This window comes from Python bivittatus, unplaced genomic scaffold (assembly GCF_059951505.1).
Source record: "Python bivittatus isolate LINGU-HERP-01145 unplaced genomic scaffold, Pbiv_v1 ctg000700_np1212, whole genome shotgun sequence".
In the NCBI taxonomy this organism is placed as follows: Eukaryota; Metazoa; Chordata; class Lepidosauria; order Squamata; family Pythonidae; genus Python; species Python bivittatus.
The window spans coordinates 61,796,739-61,808,965 of record NW_028277098.1 but is presented as its reverse complement, the minus strand read 5'-3'; the positions used below and the strand labels follow the sequence as shown (position 1 = coordinate 61,808,965).

At 37.6% G+C, this 12,227-nt stretch overlaps 1 protein-coding gene across 2 annotated transcripts in view; it reads right to left on the bottom strand.

The window, feature by feature from the left end:
• The window catches only part of NFASC (neurofascin), a 185,876-nt gene that overhangs the window by 128,590 nt on the left and 45,059 nt on the right, over positions 1 to 12,227 (bottom strand). For both annotated transcript variants that reach the window (XM_088154175.1, XM_088154176.1), the window contains exon 4: positions 2,739 to 2,806. The gene's annotated coding sequence lies outside the window, so the exon portion shown is untranslated. The remainder of the gene's footprint in view (positions 1 to 2,738; positions 2,807 to 12,227) is intronic.

Below are 12,227 nucleotides of genomic sequence, written 5' to 3'. Positions count from 1 at the left end.
ACATCATCCCAACTGTCCCAACATTCAGATCCACGAATCTCTCTTCTAAATGTGGGCTGGGGCTGGGAGAAGAGACACACTTTGGCAGATAGCTAGACTACTGAGTGTAGCCATCTGTCAAACCTTGCTGTCTTTTGGCACAAATGTTTGGTGTGGGTGCTTTCACAAGGAGTCTGATTATCAGCTGATAGCACCAAAAAAAAAAAAAAAAGCGAGGAATTAACGTTTCTGAAAAGAAGCAAAAATGACTAGGTATCACAGCATACTTCTGTATATATTCTATTATATAGAAAGGAGAGTAGGTTATGTGAGGAGAAACATAGAAGAAAGTTGAATACAATGGGAATGGGGTTATAAGTGTGTATGGTAAAATAGTTAGAGAAAGTCAAGAATGAATGGGTGCTGAATGAATACAGACTGAATACAAAAGTGAGTAAATACTGCCAAAAAAACCCCCACCTTGAGGTAGTTTAATCATATAGGGTGGATGAATGAAACTCAAATCATTTAACAAATATAGGGCTGAAGAATAAATGGTTCAAGAAAACAAGATTATCACTAGGATGAATTGATGAATTATTTAAAATGAGAGGTGAGAAGTGTAAAGCAGGGTCCTTCAACCTTGGCAACTTTAAGACGGGTGGACTTCAACAAGGCTGGCTGGGGAATTCTGGGAGTTGAAGTCCACCCATCTTAAAGTTGCCAAGGTTGAGGAACCCTGGTGTAAAGAACAAAAGGCAACGTAAGAAGTGGTATATGGACAAGGTAGAAGGAAGGATGATTTGCAAGCACAGAAAAGTATGGAGAGAATTAGTGAATGGTTTCAGTGTAAACTAGATTTAGCTATATTTCCTTTTTTTCTACTCTTATGAGATAATTTTTGGATTACTACTTTTTTACTCCTTTTTCCCACTCTGTATAACTTTACTTATATCAAAAGGGAACAGCATGACAACTATACATGTCTGGGTGAGTATATATACAGTATATGTATGATTTTTTTTCTTCATACATACGTGAAGCAGCAGCTTAGGAAATCAAATATGAGCAACAGTGAAGTAGATGGAAAATGCAGCGTTACAGCCATCTTTCCTCCTACAGCAGCCATTGTTACTTCATGGCCCAATATAGGTGAACAGGAAAGCTAAGTCATATGGGGGCAGGGATTAAAATCATTCTGGCAACAACATGACTCAGCACAGGAAAAGCCAAGCAATTAATTTAGTGATAAGCTTCAGAATATAACCCACCTGAATTCACATACCTGTCCCTGCTCCTGCCCCCCCCCCCAATAACACAAAGCTCAGGTTTAAAAAGCAGGCATGCGTCTGGCTATATAGAATTGCCCACTGAATAGCATGAGGTCCTTCTTCCTTCTCCATTTCAGATAATCAAGGTATAAGTAGTACATTTATATAGGAATGTGATTACCATATAAACACATAACAACATTCAAAATCAAACTCCATGCACCCACTGAAACTGCACCATTTTAAAAGCTTTGCAGAATATAGCGAGGAGGGTGCCAGGCATATCTCCATGGCAAGGTACAGTGGTACCTCGGGATACGAACGCCTCTACTAACGAACTTTTCGGGTTACGACCAGCTCCGGCCGTAAAAATTTACCTCGATGTGCGAACTCCGCCTCGGGGTACGGTCATTTTTCCGCCCTGACACGTGGTCTGCGGCCATTTTTGCGCCCGACACGTGGCCTGCGGCCATTTTCCTGCCACGCCGCGCCGCGCCCGGCCGTTTTCCCGCTGCGCCACGCCCAGCCGTTTTCCCGCCACACCGCGCTGTGCCTGGCCGTTTTCCCGCCCCTGACGTGTGGTCCGCAGACGCCAGAACGGATTAACGGTAATTACATTGAATCTTATGGGAAAATTTGCTTCGGGGTGCGACCAAATTCGGGCGGAGGGCGGAACGGATTAACTGTATTTACATTGAACATTATGGGGAAATTTGCCTTGGGGTGCGACCAAATTCGGAGGGTGGAACGGATTAACCGGATTTACATTGAACCCTTCGGGGAAATTTCCTTCGGGTTATGACCAACTCGGGATACGCCCAGAGTCACGGAACGGATTAAGTTCGTATCCCGAGGTACCACTGTATTCTATAGCATGTGGGCTATCACAAAGAAAGACTGCCTTTAGATCCATGCCCCCATGACTCATTACAGGAAGAGGATCTAACTCTCTCCTCTATGAATACATGCACAGCTGTTACTTGGAGGTGACAGGGACTGTATGAGATACCCTTATACCAATCAATGTGGGCCTTTCTTATTCAAAACCAGAACTTTGTATTGGATTCAGAAACGTATTAGTAACCAGTGCAGCAACCAGAGAACTGGTGTTATATCACTATAGCAGCTCTTAACTGCCCAAGTCCTGGCCACCACATTTTGTACCAATTACACTTTCTGTATCATTTTCAGAGGCATCCCCATGTAGACCACAATATAATAGTTTAACCATGTGATGATGAGAGGATGAATCACTGTTGTTGGGACTTTGTGATCCCTCTGGCCATTGTCTCCACCTGCTAATCCAGCAGGACCTATGAGTCCAAGAGAACTCTCCAAACTGCAGAACCCCCTTCCAAAGCTATTAACAGGATCATCATAAAGCATGATGTTTGCAGACAATCAGCAATTCCATTTTGCTGGCATTTAGTCTGATCTTGTTCCTATCTGTTCACAATCTTGTACACCAACATATAGTGAATGTCTTACCTGAATACTATGGTTCCAGTTATTGATTTAAATGCTTCTGTCTTAGTCCTGATTTAATACTGAACAACCTATAGAACAAGAGAGAATAAATCAAGAAAAAGAATTGATGCCCTGCTCATACTGTAAATCTGCTCAACTTTAGAACAAACTCTTTGAAACTGAATGCAAGGAAGTCTCCAGAGGTTTTAACTATTGTATTTTTAATGCTTCATATTTCTTGGTTTAACCTTCAGACACTTTTGAGCCCCATTTTTTTAAAAGTGTAAAATACTAGTTTTTCTCTAGACATTCATGTGGAAGAAGAGAACAGATATTCATTACTTTATTTGAGAAGAGGGGGATATTTCCCCAATTCCATTTTAACATTATTCTCTGACATGACCAGATTTCCAATATATCATGAGTAGGGGAAAAACATATTTATCTTTAGATGCTGCAGCCCATTCTGAAAACAATGATATCAAACTGGGGTTTTTGTTGTTGTTTATTTGCCAGTTTCCCTATATATTTTATTTTCAATCACTCTCCCCCCCGCCCCAAGTAAGATAAGTGGTTATATAGCAGATAGTTTCAATTATCATTCAAACTGGTTCCATAAAAATCTGCTTCCCTCTTCTCTGGAGTTATTTTTGCTCTTATGGTTTTTTAAAAATCATATTATTTAACATGGAAGATGCCCAATAAGGAGTGGATGGAATAGCGGATAAACCAGTCTAGAGAAGTCTATACAGGGTCGCAAAATGAGACTATAGTCACACCCAGAACTGCACATGCTATTGTTTTCTGGAGTAGCTGAATATTCCAGGTGGTCTTCCAAGGGAGCCCCATTTAGAGTGCATTGCAGTAATCCAGTTGGAAAGTGAGTAACCACGAGCAGGGCCTCCCAGTCCAGAAATGACTAGCACTCAAAACTTGTGCAAAAGCCCCCCTAGCCACAACCACCATCTTCTCCTCGAGCAGGAGCTTTGAGTCCAGGAAGACTTCCAAATTGTATACCAATTGTCCAGGAAAATATTATTATTATTATTATTATTATTATTATTATTATTATTATTAATTAAACTTGTATGCTGCCTGACTCTCAGCAATTCTGTTTGGCTCGTAACAATCAAAGAAATTACAATAAAATCAATTAAAAAAAGGTAAATTTAAAAGATGGCAAGTGCAACAGACCAGATGGAATGATGTGAGAGGTCTTACTCTCCCTTGCCAAAGGCCTGGATAAAGAGCCATGTCTTCATGGCTCTTCTAAACAATAGCAAAGCAGGGGCTATCCAGATCTTGGGGGCATGCTATCCTGTCAACAGTTAAAGGTGACAGATGTCCAGATCCAGGGAGGCCAAAACCCAAAGCCACTCCATCTTGCTAGGGTTGAATCACAGCTGGTTCTTCTCACAGCTTCTAGGCATTGGCCAAGCACCTGGACAACATTAGTTGCCTGGCCTGGGATGGAGATATGTAACTGAGTATCATCAGCATACCCATGCTTACCTCACCGCTTCATGTAGATATTAAATAGGAGTGGCAAGAGAACCATGTCCTGAGACACCCCACATAAAAATGACCACTTCCAAAACAGTTGGAACAACACAGTTTGAACTCAGAACAGCTCTTACCAACTTCAAATGTTTTGTACACACCTGTTGTAATTATAAGAACACAGGGATAGGGCTATAGCCAGAAACTATAACTAGGCAAATACAGGAACCTTCAGATTCTCCACTAAAAGGTCAGAAAGAGGCTTCTAACACTGGAAGGAAAAAACTGAAAATGGAATCTTCCTCACTATCCTCTGGAAGAGAAACGTTTGGAAAAAAGAAAAAAGAAGCCAGGAGGAGATAGAAAGATACAAGTGTCTCCTTGTCTGCCCTTCTGTCCTCCTGATGCCACCAGAAAGGTACTGGAGCTTGGAGAGCTTCTGAGTCACAGTCTTTTGTTATTGGAGACAAGATTATTCTTTATTCAGAACCAGAAAGCAACCATTCTTCCTCACTGCCAAAGAACAGATTTTTTTTTTTTTAATGCACAGTCCCTATCTGACTTAGGGGAGTTGCATCTTTTCTGGTTATTTATTTGCCTCCTGGAAACACAGAAAATGTTTTCAGCACACTATCACATCTGATTTTTGAAATCTATCCATTCAGTATCATTACTATTAATTAGTACAAGCATTTGGCATTTGTTTAATGAAGAACATCGAAATGGTTTTTCTCTCCAGTGTGATCAAAAGAGTACTGTGTTAAAAGAATGTACCTTGCATACTGTATAAATACAGGGATAGTTTTCTGAATGAAGCTCTGATCCATTGTTCTCAATATATAAAATCTGATAATGGACAGTGTTTCAGGGAAAGTTCAGAAAACCAATGAACAATATTGCATTTCTTACTTTGCCATACAAATGTGAGTCTCTAACAAGCTTTACAGGACACCTTCAGAAAGGTGAATCAAAACCTTGCCTTTTTAATAATTAAGCTTAGATTCTGCCATTTAAACCTTGACCTGTATCCTTTCTGCTAAAAGAACGAGTGGTAGCAAGGCTGTTCCTGGGTTTATGTAGCATCGTGATAACCAATGTTTGGGAGAAAATCTGAGATGTGGAAAAATGCGAAGACAGTAGCAAAAGCAACCTAGTTGACTAGATGGAGGTGGTACAAACTGAAAACAATAGATAAATGAGTCACTGAATAATTTTCTTAGTGTGGTAGCCAAAACTGTGCCACCCACAGTTCAGAAGAAAATATTTAAACATTTGTTTAAAGGAAAAGAATTAAAAAGGTAAAGGAGGGAAATCTTTAAAGAAAAACCATTTTAAATCTTTAAAGAATAATAACTGAAGGAAGGAAAGGGAGTCGTTTCATGAGATGGGTGGTGACAAATTTGATGAATACATAAATAAATACAATAAAATAAATATCTCAATAGCCCATGAACCATAGACCAGGAAATGCTGCTAGTTGGGAACTACAGAGACACAGAAATAAAAAAAAGGGGGGGGAATGGAGTTTTCTAGAAGAGAACTAATTGACTACAGGGCAACTTCAACAAGACTAACTACAACATTTTATTAAAGACCACAATAAAACCTCAACAGTAACATAATCATTGAGTGGGTTTATATACCATACGAACCCATGGTTTTAACCAGACTTTGTTGACTGAGCCATAATAGTTGGGTTCACACATCACACTAAGACACAAGCAAATCACATTATGGCTCAATCCAACCCAATCAGGCAAATTCCACCTGAATGTTAGGAAAAATATCCTAAGAGGAGTTGAAAGTAGATCCAATTAGCAGGAAAGTGGTAGGCTCTCTACTAGATGAATTCAAGGAGAGGCTAGGCAGCCATTTGTCATGGATGCTTTAATTTGGATTCCTGTGTGAGGCAGTGAGGCAGGTGGCAAAATCAATTGTGAAGGAAAAACTAGTTAATGTAGAGTTGGAAGTGGCCATTTCTGTTCAACAAGGATTTTAACAGAATCTGCTTCATGAGAAAGGACTGAAAAGTAGCAAGTAGGGATAGCTGCTTTGGGGATGGTACACCTGAGGGGATTCTCTTCTTTTTAGCCACAGGCCTACAAAAAAGGTAGAAGGAAGGCTCCCAAAGATGACTTAAATATTCAAGCCAGTATACACAGAAAGAAAATTAGAGAAAACCTAGGTGGTACCCAAAATGCATATTCATACTTAAAGAGGTTTTTTTAAAACTGAAAGATATAGCAGCTCTATTTAAGATTAGAATGTATGGGAAAGCAAATTACCCCTTTAGCTCTCTGCAAGCTACTATTTCTTCCTAGTACTGGGGTGGGGGTGGGGGTTCAATGTTATCCCACATATGGGTAAAGATTTTAATCCTTCCCCATTCTGTGGTTCTATTTAAAAAATAATAATTAGCGTAAATATAGCATGCAGCTTGTCCTTAAACCATATGCAGTGTATTGCACACATGCCTGTCATTTCCTTTTTTTTTTTTTTTTGTATTTCTTTATTTTGTGGCTTTCTCCCCTCTTAGCACCTGAGGTGAGTGCGAAATGGAAAGGCCACTGCAGGACTATCTCTCTTCTCCATCACACGCAATCCCTGCCTGTTACTAACAGCATGTTCTCTAGCATGCCAAGGTTTTCTGTAAGTGTGCCCAGAAATGAGAGCTTCCAAGTGACATACTTGAGGAAGAGAGAGACGGGGAGGGAGGTGAGATCTGACCTTTATTTCTGTGCCAACATGGAAACAGTTTTCTTTTGAATAACAAATCTATTTAAACATTAACCTTCCAAAATACATTGTAGTTGTCATCTTAATTAATATATTTGAAACAACTATGAAAAAGAGATTTTAGTCACTGAAGACACATTCTTTTCAATGATAAAGTTATCCAATTTTATTTCGTTACAGAATACAAGAACTTCTGACATAGATCAAAGGCATATCTAATCTAATATTTTGATTCCAATGCTACTAATTGGGTTCTTGTGGGAAGAGCACATACATCTCTTTAGCTTGCACTGCACATTATGCTAAACTATGCTTTATTTTAAACTTGGTTTGTTGGACAAGCCATAGTAGTGTGATTTGTAGATAACACTAAACCATAAGCAATGATTTTTCAGAACATAAGGGAAGGATTCACTCATCATGCTAAACCAAAGGCAGAAAACATTATGGCTTATTAGAATGTGTGTACAAACTGCCTACTTCCTTTTCTACAACAACCAGCTTTTTTTTTTCTTTATCGTTGAATCCAATGAAGAGTTCTGAAGGACTTTTGGCTGTTCTTATAGTAGTAGCATTACAATGTGCATTTTTATATTTTCAGAGTTTTTAAAACATGTAATGTTCTATTCTAAATCTGTGCTATGAATTTAATCCTATCTTCTTGTCTGTGCTATGAATTTAATCATATCTTCTTGCTGCATACTTAATGCCAGACTGGGGACTGATGAATCCATTTTAATTTTGTTACAATTTCACAACGAATAAGAGACTGAAACTTTGGCACAAGTCTTGCTAGTAAAGGTTTTAAAAGTCTGACAAATTAATGACAGTTATGCTTATTTATGAACTGAGTGAATGGCTTATGGTTGCAACTCCACATTCAATATATATTCTATCAAAGAAGTTGGAACTCAGAGACCCACACTTTTATCAGCTACAAGAATTTTATGTTCTCTACCAATGTGCCAACAGGACCTTGACTAATAAATGTGATATATGGTGGACAGAGTGAAGAAAAAAAAAAGATGCACATATTGGAATATTCTGCAGCTTTTTTCAAGGGTCACAATGACAGAATTTACACATCAACTAAAACATAGTTCAACACAGCAGATATAAACAATAGTAAATGTTAGACTTATAGACCTGTTTCTTCCCTCTCCTCTTACTGTACTGCAGAAGTATCCCTTGGATTATCAGGTACAACAAATGTATTCCTACTTCACAATAAATTATTATTTGTTTTAATTATAAACAAATAATTGTATCTTTGTTGAACAAACCAGAAAAAAACTTATAGTTGACAAAATCATTATTTATTTATTCAGACAATTCCTAGTTTTCCTTTTTTTTTTTTTTAACGCTGATTCTGTCTTACGCCTAATCAGCTCTTTAGAGTGGAAAACTTGCAATTAAGAAGCCTGTAACAAAGTATGTCTGCCAACTGCTCTAGAATAGCTTAATTCACTGATACTATTTACAGATTATCCAAAACAAAATAAACCAGGTTGTAGCTTAATATCATGTGTTAAATAACTGATTCCAGCTTCAAAGAAGCAACAATAAACCATTGTTCCTAAATTTGGCTTGTTGGAAGTATCCACAGTAATTAACCATAGTTCTAGGTTGTATTCCCAAACAATTATAATTAAGTTAAAGGGAAATGGAAGGTTTCTGAATTCAGTGGGTAGAAGAAGATCAATTCATGCTGTTTTGGGACTGATGGATAAGCAATTGGAAAAAAGTCACGGAACATTGTTTTTATATATGATAACTGCAGCGAGATTATTGAATGCACCAAGATGAAAAGATTTGACAATACCTATGACAGAGAAATGGTTGGTGAAGATGACAGAACACACTGAAATGGCCAAACTGGCTTGTCTGATTAGAGAAAAGCCAATATCTCTGTTTAATGGTGACTGGAAACCCCTAATGGACTTTTTGCATAAAACAAAAAAATGAACTTATGATTTATGATTTTGATGCTTAGATAGGATGGATTATAGAAAGAAGAGTCACAATGTAACTTTAGAGAAAGAGGTCAGTTTATAATTGTACTTATATGCTGTAAAGAAGATTTGAAGACACTTCTTTATATCTTTTTTCTTTCTTTTCTATTTTTTTGCTACTCTTTTTTTTCCGCACCTTTAGTTTTTTCTTTCATTTTTTCTTCTCTTTTCTTTTTTGCTCTATTTTAGTTGTATTAGTTCTTATTCTTGTAATTAAAATTTTCAATGAAGCACAGACACACACATAAACTCATGCTGTTTTTACTGCTTATGATACTTTGAATATAAACAAGTGTAGACTTTTATCACCTAAATAAATTGAATGAACTGTTAAGCATAATTTTTACATCTCGCTGCCTAATTGCTATGGGATTTTAAAAATATTTACAATCTTTTTAGCCATGCTTTCTGTAGGCCAGGGTTCCTCAACCTTGGCAACTTTAAGATGGGTGGACTTCAACTCCCAGAATTCCCTGGCTGGGGAATTCTGGGAGTTGAAGTCCACCTGTCTTAAAGTTGCCAAGGTTGAGGAGCCCTGCTGTAGGCTGTTGGTAGGATGCACCCCACTTACTCTTCTGACTCTAGGACAACAAAAATGGGGGGAAAAGGGCAGGTTATAAGTCCCATTGTTTGTTGTTAAACTTGAAACGTTTCAGACTTTCCTTGGTCAGAATAGCCCAAACATTCCAAAGGAAAGTTTTGAGCGTGGGTGTTTTGTTTTTCTATGTCTCCTATTCTCACCTATTCATCTCACCTGTGAGTTTCTATTTGACCCTACTGATTTTTTAAAATGCTGCTTTCAAGGGCAGTTAACAGCTTGGAGGTATTTTCAAGATCAAGAATGCATCTTGCAAATGGGAACCACAGCAATGTTTTCCTAAAAATAAAAGTGGTATTTTGAAAGCATGCTTTTCAAAACATTTTAAGTGTCTAGTGGCTCTACCATGTATTAAGAACAACAATGCTTCCCCTTTGGAAATTATTAATATGCATTAAATGACCATATCCAGCTGTTTAGACACAATGACCTATCACTCTGGTGTATAAAGGAGTGGGAGAGAAATTCCTTAGCCATTCATAAACAGTATTGGAAACTCCACTGGAATGTTAATTTTTCTTATTTGCATAACATTTTAATACTTTGATGAATGCACATGTTTCGTTTTGGTTAAAATAAATTTCTAAAGACAAGTATGTGACTTCCAAAGTTTTGTATCAAGCTTTCAAGTTTGATGCCAAATAGTTGCAAGACTCCCTCATTCTCAAATATGCATAAAATTCTAATAATATTTGCAAACAAGAGAATGGAAGGCAAGACTGAAAAGCCAAGGAACAAGCTGTATATTCATAACATAACTTTTCATTGCTTTGCCTTTTTGTTTTCAGATGCTTGGGGTTATTTCAAACCTTGGTTTCAAATTCTCTCCCAGCTTGATCATCTTTCTGATTTTTGTTTATTTGAAAATAATTGTCACTGGAACACATGGAGTGATTTATTTTCTACTGTCTGCACATAATTGCAAGTCTGTGGATTATTTCACAAATAATAATACAAATAAATCCCAAATTTACACGTGTGCTCAGAACTCTACTGTATATTTTGTAAAATAAGGCTATAGCTGAGTTGGTTAGAATTGTGATAATAGGAAGAAATAATCTGCCTAGGAAACCTGGGATAGCTAAGAAAATCTTAGATGCAATGCTAATTTGCCGGGTGATTCCAACTTTATTAACTTTGTCAATTTCTCTACTTTTTTTAAAGACCAATTTTCCTAAAATGAAGAAGAGTTTCCCCATCTCAAATAATTATCAGTGAACTGGGACAATTACAGAGTAAGTATGTGTAATTTTATATTTTGGGATGGGGGGCAGATTTCCTTCCTGCAGTTTTTTTCTGTGTGTGTGTGCAAACTTAATTTTATACAGTATTTTATTTTATAGGCAATTCATTTTTCACTTAGTCCTTCCATTAATGTTATATATATATATTGTCCTGGCTCTCATTTTTTTTGGAATGTAGTTTCTGGACAATGCACACACAAAGACATATATGAAAAAGTAAAGACTCCTTTGAATCAAACTACTGGTGATTCTATGGCTATATCTATGCAGTTTTCTTGGCAACAACACAGAAATGGTTTGCCATTATCTTCTTCCAGATTTTTTTTTTCTTCTTTTCTCCTTCCTAGTCTAATCTACCATAGGCATATGCTATCTGGGCTGCAACAATCTGGACTACCACCAGGTGACAGCAAAGAATTAGAAGTTTTATTTAATTGGAGTTCTGTAGATCTCGTTCCCACCATCTAGTGATGGTCTGGAGGTTTGCAGCCTAGATATGATATTCCTAACCTATAGCCTTGGAATTCTCTGGAGATTTCCCATCCAATTACTAGAAAGCCCAACCACATTCAGCTTCCAAACCTAGAAAAGGTCAGGCTTTGTTTTAGCATATCCAGGTGGGTCACATTCACATTTTCGATGGGATAAAGCTTTCCAGGATTGCATTTTTTTTGTGTTGGCAACTCTAGCTGACAAGGCAACAGAGCTGGGCAGTTTAAAGGATTTTTTGTATTTTTATACTTTTCTTTTTTCTTGCCTAACCTTTTTGGGGAAAGAGATTGTCTTAAATTCAGGGTTGTATTTCTTTTGGTCAAATTTTGGGATTCTTTTTTCCACAACCCCTGGCCCAATCTGGTCAATTTTTGGTTTTATTCTGTTCAGATTTTGGAAACGTACCCTTCTGAACAGACAAATATGTATGGTATCTGCATTTGTTCCTTTATAAGTGTGCACTTCCTCCCCAGAGACTAATCAAAGAGTACATGCAGTTCGGCTGTTCCCACATGTTACATCTGTGTGTGGGTGCATTTCAGCTCTATATGTGTGCATTTCTCCACAGGGTCTTATCAAGATGTGTGTAGCTCTGTGTGTCTGTCTCAACTGTCCCCTGATGCTAAAAATGCCTTTTTGAAAAAGCAGTTCAGAAATGGATAAAGTTAATAATGTTGGAATCAGGCTAGAGGTTGTCAATTTCGTGAGATTATAAAAATATTTACTGTTTTTGAAGCTAAATGACCTAGCCATCTCACTCACTGTACAAGCGCTTCTCTAGCCCTGAGGGATGAAAGTAGCCAATTCTTTCACATTCTTTCGTATTCTGCAAAGATGATATATCACATCCTGTGAAACACTGAAATGAGGTGCCCCCTCCCTTCATTGCGAGAGTACACATCTTTCCTATTTGTTTTGAAAGTGTGAA